This window comes from Dendrobates tinctorius, unplaced genomic scaffold, assembly GCF_039654945.1.
Source record: "Dendrobates tinctorius isolate UK_male_01 unplaced genomic scaffold, ASM3965494v1 ptg000059l, whole genome shotgun sequence".
Taxonomy (NCBI): domain Eukaryota; kingdom Metazoa; phylum Chordata; class Amphibia; order Anura; family Dendrobatidae; genus Dendrobates; species Dendrobates tinctorius.
Genome location: NW_027361727.1, coordinates 14118079 through 14139286, shown reverse-complemented (window position 1 = coordinate 14139286; position 21208 = coordinate 14118079). Strand labels below are relative to the sequence as shown.

General features: G+C 48.8%; 1 protein-coding gene across 2 annotated transcripts in view; it reads right to left on the bottom strand.

Moving 5' to 3' along the window:
- Positions 1 to 16450: 16450 nt before the first annotated feature.
- Positions 16451 to 21208, bottom strand: part of LOC141092356 (RNA polymerase-associated protein CTR9 homolog) — a 38296-nt gene continuing 33538 nt past the window's right edge. The window contains exons 6-7 of one of the 2 annotated variants that reach the window (XR_012232774.1): positions 16933 to 17221; positions 16451 to 16578 (exon numbers count right to left, since the gene is read on the bottom strand). The gene's annotated coding sequence lies outside the window, so the exon portion shown is untranslated. Of the gene's footprint in view, positions 17222 to 21208 lie in introns of both variants that reach the window. The other variant, XM_073578424.1, reaches the window with a different exon arrangement.

Below are 21208 nucleotides of genomic sequence, written 5' to 3'. Positions count from 1 at the left end.
AATCTCATCTCGTAGTAAAAAACGCATGCACTGCAAAAGAACAAATATCAATAATGATGCCTAAAAAGCGTCTACAATAATAGGTTAAATAAACCCCAGCATTAGCAGCAACATTTCCACCAAGTAATTGCAAACCAACAGTGCACAAGAAAATCAATCCATATGTAGAGGACCTAATAGTCCATCAGAGGCTCATTGCAATCAGTGTCAATAATATTCCATGGCAAATCACAACACCAATAGGATGTACCGCAAGAACAATGGCCATAAAGAACAGTATAAGGCACATTTGCAATGCAAAGTTGGTCTGTCTGTGGGGAGGAGGACTCCCAGACAGTGAATGGGCCCAGGGGACCGCCATCAGGGTTCCTGAGGGAACGATACTGGGAGGACAGTAAAAGGAAAGACTTGACTGAAGTTGTCAGGGAAACAGGGGGCGGGGCAAGCTTAAAAGGAGCAGGGGGCGCGCTGAAGTGGCAGTTGACAGAGAGCCGGACAACAGACAGGGAGCCGTGTGAGACAGAGAGAACTGTGGGAGCGGACGGTGTGTTGTGGAGAGACCAACAGGGGCTTGTGAAAGGAAAGCTGCGGACTCACCGACACGTGAGGGCCTTTCACCGGCAGCAGCTCGCCTCATACGGTCGCATACAGCCGCCCCCGCTGTTTCCCGCCCTGTTGTGACCAGTCCACGACCTCCACTGACCGCTGCGACGACAGACCATTCCTTTACAGCGGTCAGGACACTGCCCCCCTGCCTTCTCCCACAGCTGCGACCCTGTCATCACCGGCCCCAGGGGGAGCCACCTCGCTACAGGCAGCAGGAGAGGCCCCCGTCCAGTTTGCTAAGGGGCCCCAAGCAGAGGTTGGTGAACGGTTATATTTAGAGACTGCGTCATAACTCCGCGGTGGGACGAGAGTCGCAAGGAGACGCCTGTTGCGCCCCACTGGCATCGTTTCTTCAGGGCCTGTTGCGCCCCACCGGCATCGTTTCTTCAGGGCCTGTTGCGCCCCACTGGCATGGTTTCTTCAGGGCCTGTTGCGCCCCACCGGCATAGTTTCTTCAGGGCCTGTTGTGCCCCACCGGCATCGTTTCTTCAGGGCCTGTTGTGCCCCACCAGCATCGTTTCTTCAGGGCCTGTTGCGCCCCACCGGCATAACTTCTTCAGGGCCTGTCGCGCCCCACCGGCACCATTCCTTCAGGGCCTGTTGCGCCCCACGGCACCATTCCTTCAGGGCCTGTTGCGCCGCACGGCACCATTCCTTCAGGGCCTGTTGCGCCCCACCGGCACCATTCCTTCAGGGCCTGTTGCGCCCCACGGCACCATTCCTTCAGGGCCTGTTGTGCCCCACCGGCATTGTCTCTTCAGGGCCTGTCGAGCCCAGTTCCTTCCTGGAATATCGAGGCGTCAAGGCAGCCCCATCAGCGACCTCTACCCGGCCACGCTTGTGATCCTAACAGACCCCCTGGAAGGATAAGTTTAATATAGGAGATAAGGACCCCTAGTTTGGTCATACGTGGCCTATAGCACCCGGCAAACCGGGTTAGTCGTATTTACAATAAGAAAGTGTTGTTAGGATTGTTGAGTCCCTGCGTGGACTAGTTTGTTGTTAACACTTTTGGTTGCTCAATATAGCTGCAGCGGCTACAGTTTATAAAAGTTTATTCCACAAACCACACTCAGTCTCGTGTCTCGTCACTGCATCCTGTGAACCTGCTGTACCCTACACTTGGCGTAGTCGGCAGGATGCAGTCTCCGAGCACAGACAGTGGTGCCCCAGATCAGGGTAGACCTGTAAACTCTACAAATGATGAGGGTCCCTGTACCAGCATATCATTGGGGGCCATGCTGAACAACCTGCCTAGATTTTCTGGCTCCAATACTATGTTATGGAGCTGGATAGAGTGGATGCGGGGGCTCTTTCGGATGCACCCAATGACCCCTGATCTGGAGGCCGAGGTGGCACTCATGGCACTGGATGAGGAGGCGCGGAGGTCAGTGATGTTGAAACCTCTGGGGCACCGCAACACTTTTGAAAAAGTGTTACAGATAGTAGAACAGACCCATGGGGACCCTACTAATGTGGGAGAGTTAAGAACCCGTTTGTTTAGTCGGATGCAAGTAGAGGGGGAGACGATCACAGAGTATATGAATGTCCTCCAAGAATTGCATACAGCTATAGAAAGAAAGGTCGGGGTAGGGGCAGGACCTGTTGACATTACGCTACGTGACCTACTGGTGACTGGTTTGCGAGATCCATTAGTCAAAGAGGCACTGCGGGAACAGATCAGAATGAATCCCCGAATAGATTTTTCAGAGGTGGGGAGTCAGGCACGTGCTCGAGAGCAGGAGCAGGGGATGGCGGTCCCCGTGGGAAAAGTCCGAGGTGTGGAGACCTCTGCGAATGTAGTCGAGGAGCCTCAGTGGGTGGAAGAGATGAAGCAACAGCTGAAAAGTATTAAGGTCGAGTTGGCCGAAGTAAAGAGAAGAACTGAGACCGGGACTGGACGACCTGGCTTTAACCCCGTCTCTTGGGGATCACGCTCCCCGCGGGGTGGTCAGTCAACACAGGCCCGGTGTTTTGAGTGTGGAGAACCAGGCCACTTTGCCCGAGAGTGTCCGCGGCGTGGGAGATGCCCACCCCGGCGGCCCTTAAACTAAAGGGCTCCAGGCTGGAGGGACGCCGCTCGGAGCTGAAAACCACAACTAGGGGTGGAGTAAATCCCAAAGATTTGGTAGCAAAATGTCCGGTGGTTTGGGCAGAAGTGGAGGGCTGGGCCATACGGTGCCTGGTGGACACGGGGTCACAAGTAACCACTATGCCCGCAACGTACTTTCAACAGAACTTCCCGGAAGCAGCAAGGCCTCAGTGGGGGCCCGTGATCAGACTAGAAGCTGCCAACCAACTGCCGGTCCCAGTTGCCGAGGTGGTGTGGGTGCAAGTGACGCTGTGCGGTAAATCCCTTGGTCGCAGAGGGGTGGTACTGACTCAAAGAGAAGCTGATAAGCAACACCCCGTCACCCTAGGCATGAATGTTCTACGAGAGTTCGGCAACCTACTGCTCAATGACCCTACACAGAGGATACAGAAGCAGTGGGGTTCTCGCACTGCCAGGGATAGGTATTCCAGCAGCTGGTGCAGGGAGCACGGGTACATCAGGACCGTCAGGAAGGCGAGGCTCTGGGTTAGGTCATCACGCCAGCGACTCCCCTGCTTGTGTTACCTCCTGGACAGACTGAGGTGGCCCTGCCCATTCGAGCCCCGATACCCTTGGAAGGCGTGGAGGTGCAGGTGGAGTCGTGTCACTCGGAGCGCTTACCTCCTGGCATACTGGTGGCCCGTTCCCTGGCTACCGTGCAAAAAGGAGCCGTCCTGGTACGCTGCGTTAACCTCGAAGACCGAGACACAGTTCTGAAAGCACGGACTATATTGGCCAAATTAGTAAGGCCTTTAGAAGTGTTGCCAGCTCCTGCAGTTCAATGACGAGTATACCCCGAGGATCTTTGGGAAGTAAAAATACGAAACTTACAGGCCCACGAAGCCTCGACACAAGAGAAGAGCTGAAATATTTTGGAGCAGATGCGGGCCGAGCTTTCTGGATTAACTGCAGCCCAACTCTCACAGATAAAAATATTGCTGGGACAGTACCATGAAGTATTTGCTAGTCTTGAGGACGATTTTGGGTGTACCACCGCCATCACTCATGAAATCCCCACAGCAGGAGCGGCCCCTATCCGGGAACGATATCGACAGATTCCGCCACAACTCTATCAAGAGGTGAAAACTTTGCTGGCCCAAATGCTGCGAAAAGGGGTGATACGGAAAAGTCAAAGCCCCTGGGCGGCCTCAATCATGTTGGTCCGGAAGAAAGATGGTACACTACGATTCTGTGTGGATTTTCGTAAACTGAATGCTTGCACTATTAAGGACTCATACCCGCTGCCCCGCATAGAAGAATCTCTGTCCGCCTTGGGGAAGGCAACATATTTTTCGACCCTGGACTTGGCCAGTGGGTACTGGCAGGTGCCCATGTCAGAAGAAGATAGGGCTAAGACGGCGTTCATATTGCCCACGGGACTGTTTGAGTTTAATCGGATGCCGTTTGAGCTGCTAATGCCCCCGGGACCTTTCAGCGATTGATGGAGCGATGTCTGGGAGATCTCAATTTTGAGGCCACGTTGGTCTACCTGGACGACATCATTGTCTATGCCGCCACCTTCGAGGACCACCTGAAGCGGTTGGGACAGGTACTCAGTTGGTTGCAAAAGTACGGGTTGAAGGTGAATCCTCAGAAATGCCAACTATTTCGCTTTCAGATTGAGTATCTGGGTCATGTCGTTTCGGCAGAGGGTGTGAGGCCATCCCGGGAGAAGGTTGCTGCTATCCAGGAATGGCCTACCCCCGAGACGGTGAAAGATGTGAGGGTTTTTCTGGGGTTAGCCAGATATTACCGTCACTTCGTAAAGAATTTTGCATGTTGAGCTCAAGCCCTGCACGACCTACTGAAGGGGGCTCCTGCTGGGGCCAATGGGCGAAAAATCCAGTGGCAACACCCTCAGGAAGAGGCCTTCTAAGACCTCAAGGCTGCACTCTCGGATGCCCCAGTGTTGGCTTATGCAGATTTCTCTCAACCGTTCATCTTGCACACTGACGGGAGTCTTCACGGGCTGGGGGCTGTGTTGTCACAGGTTCAGGATGGCCGGGAGAGGGTGATCTCATATGGAAGTCGCTCACTCCATGACTCCGAGCGTAACCCTGACAATTACAGCTCTTTTAAGCTCGAACTCCTCGCAGTGGTGTGGGCTATGACGGAGAGATTCGCAGAGTACCTAGCGGGCTCCGAGGTGGTAGTGCGAACTGACAACAACCCGCTGGCTCATTTGGAAAACGCCAAATTGGGGGCTCTGGAACAACGATGGGTGGCCCGGATGGCGAAGTACAATTATAAGATTATCTACAAAAGAGGGGCCGAGAATGTCCATGCAGACGCCCTCTCCAGGATTCGACATACAACTCCAGGGCAGAATCGAGATGAAGAATTGGAAGGGGAGGAAATACCGTTCGCACTCACTACTACCGTGCTCACAACTGACAATAAGAAGATATCTTAGACCCCAAGGGGCATACTGGAACAATCCCGGGATAAGTGGATACAACAGCAACAAGAAGACGAAGAGGTTGGCCTTCTCAGGACATGGGTCGCCGCTGGGCAATTACCCACTGACTCTCAACGGCAAAATTTGTCTCAAGACCTGTTGCTTATGCTGCGACAATGGGAGAGGTTGGTTATCCAAAAGGGATTATTGTATCATAAAATAACATCAGAAAACAACCTCGATGACGGTTTGGCAGGTGGTTACGCCAGGAGCCCAACTTCACATACTGGCTCGGGAGGCTAACGAAAAAGGGGCCCATTTCGGAACAAAAAAACTTTGCAATGGCTGCAACAGAAAGCTTACCACCCGCGCTTGCCGGCTGTTGTGGACGAAATTTGCCGGACCTGCCGGTTGTGTGAATTAGCCAAACCACCCGCTCAGCGAGCCGAAACACAGACTACTGTGACCTCAGTGCCCCTTGAGCTCCTGACGGTGGATTATTTGACCATTGGGCCCGCATTTCAGGGATACGAACACTGTCTCGTTATGGTAGATCATTTCACTAAGTTCGCTGCGGTCACCCCCACTCGAGATCAGACCGCAGAGTCAGCTGCCTCCGCAATTTGTAGAAACTTTATACAAGTATACGGCTGTCCTCAACGAATACATTCTGTTCAGGGAGCATGTTTTTTGGGAAAGGTCATGGAATAACTACATCACCTCTATGGAATTGACAAATCCTGGACCACACTGTAACACCCGCAAGGGAATGGGGCTTGTGAACGATTTAATCAGACATTGATTCAGATGTTGCGCACTCTGGAGAGTGACAAGAAGGCCCGTTGGCCCGAATATGTTTCCGAATTAGTTTGGGTCTATAACAATAGGGTACATCGAGTGACTGGCTACACCCCCTATTCCCTGTTGTTTGGGCGAGAAGGTAAAGGGATCACAGAGGTAGAGTTAGACCCCGAAGAACCTCAGCCCTGGACTGGAGTGTCGTCTTGGGTCCGAAATCATCGCCATCGGCTGCAAACCCTTCACCGAATTGTAGACACCAAGCTCCGAGACTGGGAGCACCCAGGGAAGAATACAACCCCGCCTCCTCACCTCCAAAGCGGGGACCGGGTGCTTGTACTAGATCAGTGCCCTCAAAACAAACTGGAGCCGCGTTGGGAAGAAAGTCCTTATCGGGTCTTACGCCGTATCCATCCAGACGGACCGGTGTACGAAATACGACCTGAGGAGGATGAAACACTGCCCACTCGTGTTGGGCATCGTAACATGTTACGCCCATGTACTTCCTTCGACCCGGAGCCTACCCCGTCGACAGCCGAACCGTCTTCCGTATGTTGGGACCCGGACGATGACGAAGATTGTCTCCCAGGACCCGGAGACCCTCCACGCAGTAATGAATCATCTGACACAATTAGCCCGCCCACACCAGCCAGCCCACCGATGTCCACCACCCCAGACGACTCTACCCCAGTTGAACTTAGACGTTCCTGGCGGTCAACAGCCGGCAAACCCCCCGAACGATATGAGCAAGATCAATTCATATGGCAACGAACATTGAAACCCCTACAGACCGATCTCAATAGACTAAGACCCTCGCCCGAGGACTGGTGAGCTTACAGGGTGGAGGAGTGTGGGGAGGAGGACTCCCAGGCAGTGAATGGGCAGGTACCCAGGGGACCACCATCAGGGTTCCTGAGGGAACGATACTGGGAGGAGAGTAAAAGGAAAGACTTGACTGAAGTTGTCAGGGAAACAGGGGGCGGGGCAAGCTTAAAAGGAGCAGGGGGCGCGCTGAAGTGGCAGTGTCATGTCGGACGCTGTTCACACCACAGCATCCGGCAGGCAGAGGTAGTTCCACCTCCAGCCACTATAGCCTCAGTGGCGCCGGCCTGATCTTCAGGCTCTCGGGGGTTAATCCTGCTGGAGACCAGGTTGGATGGTTAGTCACGCCCACGGTCTTTAAATAGTCATGCTGGCCTATGGGCGTCGCCGATTATAGCTTGTGTTTCATACCAAGTGGTTCCGGTCTGGAGTGGAGGTGTTCAAGAGAGAGAGATTCATATCTGGTGTCGTATGATCCGTCGTTATCCTTTCTCCTTCCCATATTTGTGTTTAGTTGTGCCCTGTTCACATTACTGTTTATTCCTGTGTGTGTGCGGCGCAGTGCAGTTTAAGTTCTCCCTGTCTGTCATTATTTGTGTGGGAGCTTTGGTGGTGACTTCTCACTGGGTGGAGGGTGGAGGGTTAAGTGCAGGGCTGAGCAGGAGATAAGGAAAGGTCGGAGGCTCAGGCATTTGCACCTTCAGCAAAAACCCTGGGTTGAGGGTCAGACAGGGTTTCCCCTAGTAAAGGGACACCACAGGGGCCCCGGGTATTTCAGCCTTAGTTGAACTAAGCCCCTGTGACATTATAATCGGCCCACATTTTTTCAGGAGTCCATGGATCCATTAGATTCCATAACCCGCCAGTTGGCGGCGCTATCCATACAGGTCTCCGAGTTGAATGGGGCAGTTCAGCAGCAGGGCCTGGTAGTAGCAAAGGTGCAAACGGCATCTGCAGGTATCGGTGCAGAGCCGAAGTTTCCGCTGCCAGAACGATTTTCAGGCGATCGCAGCAAATTTGTCGTATTTCGGGAGGCCTGCAAATTATACTTCCGCATGCGGCCAATATCCTCAGGTAATGAGGCCCAGCGAGTAGGGCTGGTGTTGTCATTACTGAGTGGTGACCCCCAAGCATGGGCATTTTCCTTACCACCTGACTCTGCTACATTTCATTCGGTCGATAATGTTTTTTCTGCCCTCGGGCTCATTTACGATGACCCTGACCGACTGGCTCTAGCGGAATCTAAAATCCGCGCCCTCCGCCAGGGGGAGCGCTTGGCAGAAGACTATTGTTCGGAATTTCGCCGCTGGGCTGTAGACACACAGTGGAATGACCCAGCACTGCGGAGCCAGTTTATTCATGGGGTATCAGGGAGGGTGAAACAAGCCCTCCTGATGTATGAGACTCCGGCATCATTGGAGTCTGCCATGAGTTTGGTGATACGTATTGATCGCCGTTTTCGTCAGGGGGCACAGGAGACGCTACCTCTGGGGGAAAACAGAGGTGCAGGTGTGGTTGAAGTAGATGAGTCCCCTGAACCTATGCAGATTGCTGGCGTGGCACAGGTTCAGCCTCGCGCTCCGGGAGTCCGGAAGTCCGGAGCATGTTTCTACTGTGGTAAAGGTGGTCATTATGTTAACGTTTGCCCGGTACTACCTAAGAGGGTCACACCGGCGGAAAACTGTTAAGCTCAGAGGGTATGGAGGAGACCCAACTGAGCGTATGCATATCCTCCATGATGGTATCTCAATGTATGCTCCCTGCCAAGGTTATTGTCGCCGGCAGAGAGCTACCTATATCAGTGTTCGTGGATAGCGGTTCCGCCACCAATCTCATAGATGAGGAGTTTGCACACACCGCCGGGTTTAAGATTGAAAAACTTCCTCACCCCATACAGGTGGTGACCATTAATGCTGTTCCCCTCCCTCAAGGGGAGATTACTGAGTTTGTGGCAGAGGTGAAACTCCACATTGGGGTCCTACATTCTGAGTCGGTTACATGTAGGGTCCTCCGTAATCTCCCAGCTCAAATGGTCCTGGGTTTTCCATGGCTGTCCAGGCACAACCCGGTAATTGATTGGAAAACTCAGGACATAGTACAATGGAGTGGTTTCTGCCAAGACAATTGCTTGGCCACATGTGTGTCCGCCGTGACTCCCAGCCTGCCGGAGGCTTTGCAGGATTTCGCGGATGTTTTCTCTGAGAAGGGTTGCTCAGAACTGCCTCCACATAGAGCCTATGACTGTGCTATTAGGTTAAAACCCGGGGCCAAATTACCTAAGGCCAGGATGTTTAATATTTCTGGTCCTGAGAGACAAGCTCTGAAAGACTACATCGCGGAGAGTCTGAGTAAAGGTCACATCCGGCCTTCGTCCTCGCCTGTAGCCGCGGGGTTTTTCTTCATTAAGAAGAAAGATGGGGGGTTACGCCCGTGTCTGGATTTCCGAGAGTTAAACCAGATTACTATCCGTGATCCCTACCCAATGCCGTTGATCCCGGATTTGTTCAACCAGGTAGCGGGGGCAAAATGGTTTTCCAAGCTGGACCTCAGGGGGGCGTATAACCTCATAAGGGTCCGTCAGGGGGATGAGTGGAAGACGGCGTTTAACACTCCTGAGGGTCATTTTGAGAGTCTGGTTATGCCGTTTGGGTTGACCACCGCGCCTGCCGTTTTCCAACATTTTATTAATGATGTCTTTGCTCATGTCCTGGGGAGATTTGTGATTGTATACCTGGATGATATCCTCATTTATTCTAGCGATCGGGACACTCATTTGCAGCATGTTAGGCAGGTGTTACAGTTGCTCCGGGAGAACCAGCTCTATGCTAAGCTGGAAAAATGTTTATTTTTTGTCCAGGAGTTGCCCTTTTTGGGATATATTGTGTCCGCAGCTGGTTTTAAAATGGACACCGCTAAGGTGCAAGCGGTGTTGCAATGGGAGAGGCCGGAGAGTCTGAAAGCACTCCAGCGGTTCCTTGGGTTTGCGAATTATTATAGGAAATTTATAAAACACTTTTCGACTGTCGCCAAACCGCTCACGGACATGACAAAAAAGGGTGCCGATCTGGCGAACTGGCCTGAGGTGGCTATACGTGCATTTGAGCGTCTGAAGAATAGTTTTGCTTCAGCCCCCATTCTGGTGCAACCAGACGTGTCTAAACCTTTTGTGGTAGAGGTTGATGCGTCGGAGGTGGGAGTGGGGGCAGTACTGTCTCAAGGCTCATCCTTGAGCGAGATGCATCCATGCGCCTACTTCTCCAAGAAGTTGTCGTCGGCCGAACGGAATTATGATATCGGCAACAGGGAGTTGTTGGCCATCAAACTGGCTTTTGAGGAATGGCGACACTTCTTGGAGGGGGCGGCTCACCAGGTCACAGTTATCACCGACCATAAGAATCTGCTCTACCTGGAGTCGGCCAAGCGTCTGTCTCCTAGGCAGGCTCGCTGGGCATTGTTTTTTACTCGTTTCAATTTTCTTGTGACGTACCGTCCCGGGGCTAAAAACACCAAGGCGGATGCTTTGTCTAGGTGTTTTCCGGGGGGAGAACCTCGGGAAGAGCCGGTGCCCATCCTCCAGAAAGGGGTAGTGGTCTCGGCTCTCACGACTGAGGTAGAGGCGGAGATTGCCGAGGCCCAAGAGGAGGTACCACCAGGACTTCCCGCCAACAAATCATTTGTACCCCTGCATCTTCGGCCTAAGGTGTTGAAGGAACACCACGATTCGGTACTGGCTGGTCACCCAGGGGTGAAGGGCACCTTAGAGCTGGTATCGCGTCGTTTCTGGTGGCCCAAAATCCGGCAGGACGTGGTCTCGTACGTGGCAGCTTGCATCACATGTGCTAGGGCTAAGTCACCCCAAACCCGTCCTGCTCGCACGCTACAGCCTCTGGGGGTACCCAATAGGCCATGGACAGAAATCTCCATGGATTTTATCACTGACTTGCCAGCCTCGGCAGGGAACACGGTCATCCTGGTGGTGGTTGACCGTTTTTCAAAGATGGCGCATTTTGTGGCGTTGTCCTCTTTGCCCAATGCTAAGACGTTGGCTCAGGTATTTGTGAAGGAGGTGGTCAGACTCCACGGAGTACCATCTGACATAGTATCTGATAGGGGTACGCAATTTGTGGCGAGGTTTTGAAAAGCTTTTTGCTCAAGGTTGGGGATCAAGTTGTCACATTCATCGGCGTTTCATCCACAGTCTAATGGACAAACTGAGCGCATGAACCAAAATCTAGAACAGTATTTACGATGCTTTGTGTCCGACAACCAGGAGGAGTGGTCTACTTTCCTTCCTCTGGCCGAATTCGCATTAAATAATCACCGCCAAGAGTCATCAGGAGAGTCTCCATTCTTTTGTGTGTACGGTCAACATCCTCAGTTTTGTACCTTACGTCAGGGTGACTCCGGGGGTGTCCCGGAGGAGGATCAGCTAGGAGCCCAATTGTCATCAGTCTGGAGGCGGGTGAAACAGCGTTTGTTGAGCATGAGTGCCAGGTACAAACGGGTGGCTGACAGTAGACGCGTGCCAGGTCCGGACCTGTGTGTGGGTGAATGGGTGTGGTTAGCTACGAAGAACATAAAACTCAAAATCCCTTCTTTAAAACTGGGTCCAAGGTTTATTGGGCCTTTTAGGATTTCTGCCATTATTAACCCAGTGGCTTATCGGTTGGAACTTCCCGCAGTGTACAAGATACACAACGTGTTTCACAGGGCTTTATTGAAAAAGGTGGTAGGCTCTGTGGACACAACGCCTATGCCACCTCCAGTCATGGTGGATGGCGAGTTAGAGTTCGAGGTCGCCAAGGTAGTGGACTCTCGAGTAGTACGCCGTACTCTTCAGTATTTGGTGCACTGGCGGGGGTATGGTCCAGAGGAGAGGTCTTGGGTTCCAGCCTCAGACATACATGCGGATCGGCTGGTCAGTTCTTTTCACCGTCGTCATCCGGACAAGCCGGGTCCTATGAGTCTTGAGGGCCCTGGGGTCCCTCGTAGAAGACGGGGTACTGTCATGTCGGACGCTGTTCACACCACAGCATCCGGCAGGCAGAGGTAGTTCCACCTCCAGCCACTATAGCCTCAGTGGCGCCGGCCTGATCTTCAGGCTCTCGGGGGTTAATCCTGCTGGAGACCAGGTTGGATGGTTAGTCACGCCCACGGTCTTTAAATAGTCATGCTGGCCTATGGGCGTCGCCGATTATAGCTTGTGTTTCATACCAAGTGGTTCCGGTCTGGAGTGGAGGTGTTCAAGAGAGAGAGATTCATATCTGGTGTCGTATGATCCGTCGTTATCCTTTCTCCTTCCCATATTTGTGTTTAGTTGTGCCCTGTTCACATTACTGTTTATTCCTGTGTGTGTGCGGCGCAGTGCAGTTTAAGTTCTCCCTGTCTGTCATTATTTGTGTGGGAGCTTTGGTGGTGACTTCTCACTGGGTGGAGGGTGGAGGGTTAAGTGCAGGGCTGAGCAGGAGATAAGGAAAGGTCGGAGGCTCAGGCATTTGCACCTTCAGCAAAAACCCTGGGTTGAGGGTCAGACAGGGTTTCCCCTAGTAAAGGGACACCACAGGGGCCCCGGGTATTTCAGCCTTAGTTGAACTAAGCCCCTGTGACAGGCAGTTGACAGAGAGCCGGACAACAGACAGGGAGCCGTGTGAGACAGAGAGGACCGAGGGAGTGGACGGTGTGTTGTGGAGAGACCGACAGGGGCCTGAGAAAGGAAAGCTGCGGACTCACCGACAAGTGAGGGCCTTTCACCGGCGGCTGCTCCCCTCATACGGTCGCATACAGCCGCCCCCGCTGTTTCCTGCCCTGTTGTGACAAGTCCACGACCTCCACTGACCGCTGCGACAACAGACCATTCCTTTACAGCGGTCAGGACACTGCCCCCCTGCCTTCTCCCACATCTGTGGCCCTGTCATCACCGGCCCCAGGGGGCGCCACCTCGCTACAGGCGGCAAGAGAGGCCCCCCGTCCGGTTTGCTAAGGGGCCCCAAGCAGAGGTTGGTGAACGGTTATATTTAGAGACTGCAAAACAGAAGCCGCGGAGACACCATCACATGTTTCTCAACGCAAGCAATGACCAGCCAGGTCTTTCCCCAGGAAGGAACAACCACGGGAAGGGCAGTCTCCAATGAAGGAAACCACCTATGCCAAAACATGGTATCCATCCACAGACAGCTGTTTCGGGGTATTGCCCCTCATAAGTGTGGAGTAGGAAACTGGCTGGTAGGAGCAATGCCTAGTAAAAGACTGTGAAAATGAGGATGAATGAACTCATGGAGATCAACATCCAACACTGCGGAGACACCATCACGTGTTTCTCAACGCAGTGATTCTAGAGCACAGCCCCCATCCCTTATGGGAAATATGCAAAACATGCAAAACAGAAGCCGCGTAAACACCATCACATGTTTCTCAACGCAAGCAATGACCAGCCAGGTCTTTCCCCGGGAAGGAACAACCACGGGAAGGGCAGTCTCCAATGAAGGAAACCACCTATGCCAAAACATGGTATCCATCCACAGACAGCTGTTTCGGGGTATTGCCCCTCATCAGTGTGGAGTAAGAAACTGGCTGGTAGGAGCAATGCCTAGTAAAAGACTGTGAAAATGTGAAAATGAGGATGACGTGATGGTGTCTCCGCAGTGTTGGATGTTGATCTCCATGAGTTCATTCATCCTCATTTTCACATATTGAGAGACTGCGTCATAACTCTGCGGTGGGACGAGAGCCGCAAGGAGACGCCTGTGGCGCCCCACCAGCATCATTTCTTCAGGGCCTGTTGTGCCCCACCGGCATCGTTTCTTCAGGGCCTGTTGCACCCCACCGGCATCGTTTCTTCAGGGCCTGTTGCGCCCCACCGGCATCGTTTCTTCAGGGCCTGTTGCGCCCCACCAGAATAGTTTCTTCAGAGCTTGTTGCGCCCCACCGGCATCGTTTCTTCAGGGCCTGTTGTGCCCCACCGGCATCGTTTCTTCAGGGCCTGTTGCGCCCCACTGGCATCGTCTCTTCAGGGCCTGTCAAGCCCAGTTCCTTCCCGGAATATCGAGGCGTCAAGGCAGCCGCATCAGCGACCTCTACGCGACCACGCTTGTGATCCTAACAGACCCCCTGGAAGGATAAGTTTAATATAGGAGATAAGGACCCCTAGTTTGGTCATACGTGGCCTATAGCACCCGGACAAACTGGGTTAGTCGTATTTACAATAAGAAAGTGTTGTTAGGATTGTTGAGTCCCTGCGTGGACTAGTTGCTAACACTTTTGGTTTGCTCAATATAGCCCCAGCGGCTACATTTTATAAAAGTTTATTCCACAAAACACACTTAGTCTCGTGTCTCGTCACTGCATCCTGCGAACCTGCTGTACCCTACATGTCAATCAGAATTTAGAAAAATAAATACTTATCAGCCATTGATGTGCCAAGAATACCCACATCAATGTTGTGATTTGCCATGGAATATTATTGACACTGATTGCAATGAGCCTCTGATGGACTATTAGGTCCTCTACATATGGATTGATTTTCTTGTGCACTGTTGGTTTGCAATTACTTGGTGGAAATGTTGCTGCTAATGCTGGGGTTTATTTAACCTATTATTGTAGACGCTTTTTAGGCATCATTATTGATATTTGTTCTTTTGAAGTGCATGCGTTTTTTACTAAGAGATAAGATTTATGAACTGCATGGATTGTAATCTTTTTTGCAGCATCTGTATTTTTTACTACGAGATAAGCTATTTAGCTGCTTTATTTCTTCTATTTTTGAGCCTTTTTGACTACGAGATAACTTTACAGCACTTTCCTCCTATTAAGATATATTTATGTCTACCCCATTATGGGTTGTTTTCGGGTATAGTTGTATGTGTGTGGTTTTTTGTGTATCCCTTTTTTTGTTTTGCTAGGGTGATTAAGGGTATCTAGGGCTACCGACTTTTAGTGGGGGCGCCACATCGTCAACAACTAGGGTGCCAACCTCCGTGGCTAGGAAGGGACACATTAGGGTTCATTAGGGCGAGGTCCCCACTTCCTGTGCTAAAAAAAAATTTTTTGGTGTCAATTTTTTGGGCACTGATGGAAACCCGAAATCACCCAGTATTGTAGTATTTTTACACTGTAAATCTTTTTAAGAATACTGAATTAAAGGTTCATTTTTAGGGGTTTTTCCAATTGTGTGCTCTCTTGGTTTCGATTTGTTTGTTTTTGGTCCCCATACATATTGGTTCTGAGGTTTTTCAATGATTTTGATTCCAGCAATGTATCACTTACTGGGCTGCTTGCAGTAGTTATGACGAATCACTGTTTTATCTGATACTCCTCTTAAGGGCTCGCGCAGACGGCCGTAGTTTTGTTCCGTCAAAACATTGAACAACGCGCTCGTCTCGATGCTATTCTACGGGGCCGTGCATACGATCAGTAAACATCTGTTAGAACTGATCGAGCAGCAATCCTTTGGAAAAAAAAAGTTGTTTTTCTAAAAAACTGATTTAACTGGTTCTGTTTTTTATTACATTGAAGTCTATGGAAAACGGAGTTTTCTCCCATTTGAAAAAGATCCATTTTTTCTTGCTTACTGGATCAGTGTCAAATAAACGATTACCTGAAACTTCACATGTCCGGTAGTATATGTGAAATATTTATTTTTACACCTCCGGTAAATAAAAAACAGATCCGTTTCAAAGGGAAGAAAAACTGATCCGTTTTCCATAGACTTCCATATAAAACACGTAGCCTTTTTTTTGCTGAGATTTTTCCTTTTCTGCAGTCAAAACCTGCAAAAAAAGCAGGTTTAGCTGCATTTTTGCTGCGTGTCTGTTGCCTCTTGCACATGTTGATAAAGTTTAGTGCCCCCCAAAAAATATCCTGATTTAATTTTCTTAAGGTTTTTTGCACCACAAACACAGCAAAATTTAATAACTGAATTTTTGCTGCGTTTTTGCGCTTACCCATTGCTTCCTATGGGTGAAAAAACTGCAAATAAGAAGTGACGTGCTGCCACGTCTTGCATTTCCACTTATGACTGCATATATTTCCAAGAAGCAATATGAGATGCTATGGGGACGAGACGAATGTCACAGTCTTGGAATCTTGATGCAATTAACAACCTCAGATCATCAGGGACTTGTATCAGTTTAAGGCTGGGGTGAGACTTGCGAGTGTGATGCCAGTCTCTCGCATCAATACCTGGTACTGCCGCCGCCATCCATGATCGGAGTGTACGGATACATAGAAATACGTGCAGCCAAACACTCCGGTCCGAGTGCCGGCGGCAGTGACGGGTATTGATGCGAAAGACTGGCGCAAGTTTCTCACATCACACTCGCAAGTCTGACCCCGGCCTAATAAACATATTGGAACCTTGCTCAAAACAACTGAAAAACTAAATGGTGAAAAATAAAAATAAATATCTCCTCCCATAATAAGAAAAGGGGAAAGAGATGAGCAAGCATGTAAGATCTTCTGTACGCAACGCTCAGTAGTGGCAGCAGGCACTTTGGCTGCAGTCTGAAAGATAAGGATAAGTCAAGGGTTCTCCCCGCGAGTCCTAGTTTTGGAACACAGGTAGGCGGCGACCCTAATGGGCCGTGAAAACAGCAGGAACTTATGAATCGGGGGTCGATCTACTGAATCTGGACAAATAAGCAGAACATTTCTGTGCTATAAATGGGCTCTCGGACTACGAGCGTCGTTAACATTTGGACTCTGTAGACCTATGGAAAAATGGACTTGACACTCCCAAATCGATGATGCTCATTTATTTTATTAGTATAGACAATCCAAATGTTACTCCATTGGCCCTGCTCTCTCCTTCTATGGCCGTCTTCTTCTCTGTACTAGTCCGTGCCGGGTTACTGTGTTGAAGTGCTGCCTGAGTATACAGCAAAATATAGCACGTTACTACCACGTTTTACAACAATTTGCCTTCTTATCCACCTCAATCAGGCTCATCCAGATTTCTTACCGTCTCCCCAGCAATCTGTAACTTATTTCTAGCTCAGCCCTGAGAGTCCTGGTGCTGTAGCATTCTCAACTTTGCTGCAACAAGGTATCTGATAATTAACTCATCTCTGAAAATACTGCTGCTGTTTACACCTTTGTCTCTGCAAGCAAGGTGATTATTATGTGTCCCTACTCTTTCTATGCTGCGCACACTCACAGCTCTCCAGTTGCAGTGATTAAACCCTTCATCCCCATTTTTTGTTTTTTTTCCTCCCTTTCTTACCAGAGCCATAACTTTTTTTTATTTTTCCAGTCATATAAGCTTGCATTTTGCCGGATGAGTTGTACTTTTGAATGACACCATTCATTCTTGTGCGTTGTGTGAATATTTGTTTGTTCCGAGCTTTAGCTCTATTAATCAATTAGTTAAAAATAATTATGGTAAAGTTATTATTTAATAGTTAATGAAGTCCTTCGGTTGTAGATCCTAAATCCCCTCTGAAGAGATATTAATGCCATTTGAATTAATGGGATAAGGCTTGATGACACCATTCATTCTGTCACATATTGTCCTGGAAAACAGGGAAAAAAAATCCAAGTGTGTTAAAATTACAAAAAAAGTGCAATTCTACAATTGTTTTTGGGTTTTTTATTTCCCATGATCAATGTATTGTATAAATGACTTGGCAATATGATTCCCCAGGTCAGAACAATTACACAGATACCAAACATGAATAGTTTTTTTTTATTTAAGTGGCAAAAAAAATTTAGCTTTTGTCGCCATATCCCAAGACACATAGCATTCTCATTTTTCGGAATCTGGGGCTGGGTGAGGACTTATTTTTTGCTCCCTGAGCTGACGTTTTTACTGATACCACTTTGAGGCAGATACGAAGTTTTGATCGCCTTTTAATGCATTTTATTGCAATATTGCAGCAACCAAAAAATTTTTTTTTTTTTTTTTTTTTTTTTTTTACTTATTGCATCGTTTACCGATCAGATTAAGTTATTTTAGATTTTGATAGATTGGACATTTCTGAACTCAGCGATGCCAAATATGTGTTTTTTATTGTTTTATTTTTAATGGGCCAGAAGGGGGGTGACTTGATGTTAGGCTGGCGGAACACACCAAATAATAAAGATGATAAGGTTCGCAGCCTGGGGTCCACTGTGCAGAGATGTAGAACTGCTGCTTGGTAATGGCAGAGGTTATACGGCAAATAATAAATGAACACACGCGGGTTCGCGTCACCCAGTGTGTACAGGAGCGAGTTCTGTTGATTAACAGAACCGCGTAGCTGCACAATGTAAATGCCAAAGCCTGTTAAGCTCACAGGGCTCGGCCGGATGAGACACAGGACTCTGCCTCTGACACAGAGTTAGGCTACTTTCACATTTGCGCCGTTTTGCGCAGCGTTTCATGCGCGCATAGAAAAAAACGCATGGAAAAAACGCTTGCAAACTCAAGTAAACGCGATTTTTTGACGCATCAGCGTGCGCATGACAAAAAAGCGCGTTTGTATGCATTTTCATGCGTTAGCGTTTTTTATGCGCATGTGTTGTCTAGGTGTAACATTTCACAGGAGGACAATCCTTGAAAAAATCTTGAAACAGACTCCACCAATGGGACATCAGTGGGCGTTATGGGAATTCTTTATATAGACCTGCTTACAGCCGAATTCTTCATATTTGGTTGCTTTTTCATTTGTGAACATGGATCTGTGTTGGAAGAGTTTTCACTTCAACTTGGATCTGGACATTGCACTGGCTCAGGCTTTTGCATTTGCTTGCCAGCAACAAAGGGAGAGACAGCGAAGACGGCGGCGTTTGTGGATACATCCGATTATTGAACTCCGGGAGAGCCGTGGAGCGTACCACACCCTCTACAGCGAGCTCCAGGCAAAAGCTAGGTTCATATTGCGCTAGGGCATCCGTTAAACGGATGCGCTAACGCGGTTGTCATTTTTGACATCTTTAGCGACCTAGCGCTAATGGTATGCGTTAGCGCATGGTAGCACTCCGGTACCAAGCGCTACAATGCGTTAACCCATACATTTCTATGCACAGCGAACGGGTCCGTTCGCTGTGCGTTAATGCCAGCGCACCCAAAAACACTGCAGTGTTTTAGGGTGCGTCATGAATTAACGCTTACTTGCTAACGCATGCCCATTTTGGCATGCGTTAGGATGCGTTACATACATTGCGGGCAATGGCAGCGTTAACGCCGCTATATAACGGATCCCGTTAGCGGATTGCCCATAACGCAATTTGAACCCAGCCAAACCTGGAGAAATTTACTGACTATACCCGGATGTCCCAAGAAAGCTTCATGGATTTGCTTGCTCGTGTTCAAGAAGCCATCCGGAGACAGGACTCACAACTCCGTCGTGCAATTCCTCCTGAGGAACGGCTCCTGGTCACATTACGGTACGTAATATTTACAAACCAATGCCTACATAATTTTCTTTGTTCTGCCATGTACTATTCCAAAGCCTGCAGAATTATTGTTCTGCCATGTAGTAAACAAATGCCTGCAGAATTTTTGTTATGCCATCTACCAATATTTTTTTATGTTAGTGTTTTTAACCCCTTTTCACTACCAAGGGTGGTTTGCACGTTAACTCCCGGGCCAATTTTTACAATTCTGACCACTGTCCCTTTATGAGGTAATAACTCTGAAATGCTTCCATGGATCCCGGTGATTCTGACATTGTTTTCTCGTGACATATTGTACTTCATGTTAGTGGTAAAATTTCATTCAAATAACTTGCGTTTATTTGTGAAAAAAATGGAAATTTGGCGAAAATTTTTTAAATTTCGCAATTTTCCAACTTTGAATTTTTATGCCCTTAAATCACAGAGATACAGCACACAAAAAACTTAATAAATAACATTTCCTACATGTTTACTTTACATCAGCACAATTTTGGAACCAAAATTTTTTTTTCGTAAGGAAGTTATAAGGGTTAAAAGTTGACCAGCGATTTCTCATTTTTGCAACACCATTTTATTTTTTACAGACCACATCACATTTGAAGCCACTTTGAGGGGTCTATATGACAGAAAATACCCAAAATTGACACCGTTCTAAAAACTGAACCCCTTAAGGTGCTCAAAACCACATTCAAGAAGTTTATTAACCCTTCAGGTGCGTCACAGGATTTTTTTTGAATATTTAAAAAAAATGAACATGTAACTTTTTTTCACAAAAAAAATACTTCAGGTTCAATTTTTTTTATTTTACCAAGGGTAACAGGATTAAATTGGACTGGAAAAGTTATTGTGCAATTTGTCCTGAGTACACTGATACCTGATATGTGGGGGGGAACCACTGTTTCGGCGCATGGCAGAGCTCAGAATGGAAGGAGCACCGTTTGACTTTTTCAATGGAAAATTGGTTGGAATTCAGATCGGACGCCATGTCACGTTTGGAGAGCCCCTGATGTACCTAAACAGTGGAAACCCCCCCAAGTGACCTCATTTTGGAAACTAGACCCCCCAAGGAACTTATCTAGATATGTGGTGAGAACTTTGAACCCACAAGGTCTTCACAGAAGTTTATAACGTACAGCGGTACAATTAAAAAATCATATTTTTTCCACAAATATGATCTCTTCACCCCCAATTTTTATTTTTCAAGGGTAACAGGACCCTAAAAGTTATTGTGCAATTTGTCCTGAGTACGCTGATACCCCATATGTGGGTGTAAACGACTATTTGGGCGCATGGCAGAGCTCAGAAGGGAAGCAGCGCCATTTGACTTTTTTGGCTGGAATTGAGATAGGACACCATGTCACAATTGGAAAACCCCTGATGTACCAAAACAGTGGAAACCCCCCACAAATGACACCATTTTGGAAACTAGACCCCCCAAGGAACCTATCTAGATGTGTGGTGAGCACTTTGAACCCCCCAGTGCTTCACAGAAGTTTATAACGCCTGGGTGTGAAAATAAAAAAATCGTATTTTTTCCACAAACATGATCTTTTAGTCACCAATTTTTTTATTTTCCCAAGGGTACCAGGAGAAATTGGACCCCAAAAGTTGTTGTCCAATTTGTCCTGAGTACGCTGATACCACATATGTGGGAGAAAACTACTGTATGGGCACACGTCAGGGCTCGGAAGGGAAGTAGTGACGTTTTGGAATGCATACTTTGATGGAATGGTCTGCAGGTGTCATGTGCGTTTGGAGAGCCTCTGATGTGCCTAAACTATTCAAACTCCCCACAAGTGACCCCATTTTGGAAACTAGAACCCCCACGGAACTTATCTAGATGTGTGGTGAGCACTTTGAACCCCCAAGTGCTTCACAAAAGTTTATAACGCCCGGGCGTGAAAATAAAAAAATAATTTTTTCCACAAAAATGATATTTTTGCCCCCAAATTTTTATTTTCCTAAGGGCAACAGGAGAAATAGGACCCCAAAAGTTGTTTGGCAATTTGTCCTGAGTAGGCTGATACCCCATATGTGGGGGTAAAACACTGTTTGGGTGCATGGCAGAGCTTGGAAGGGAAGGAGCACCATTTGACTTTTTCAACGCAGAATTGGCTGTAATT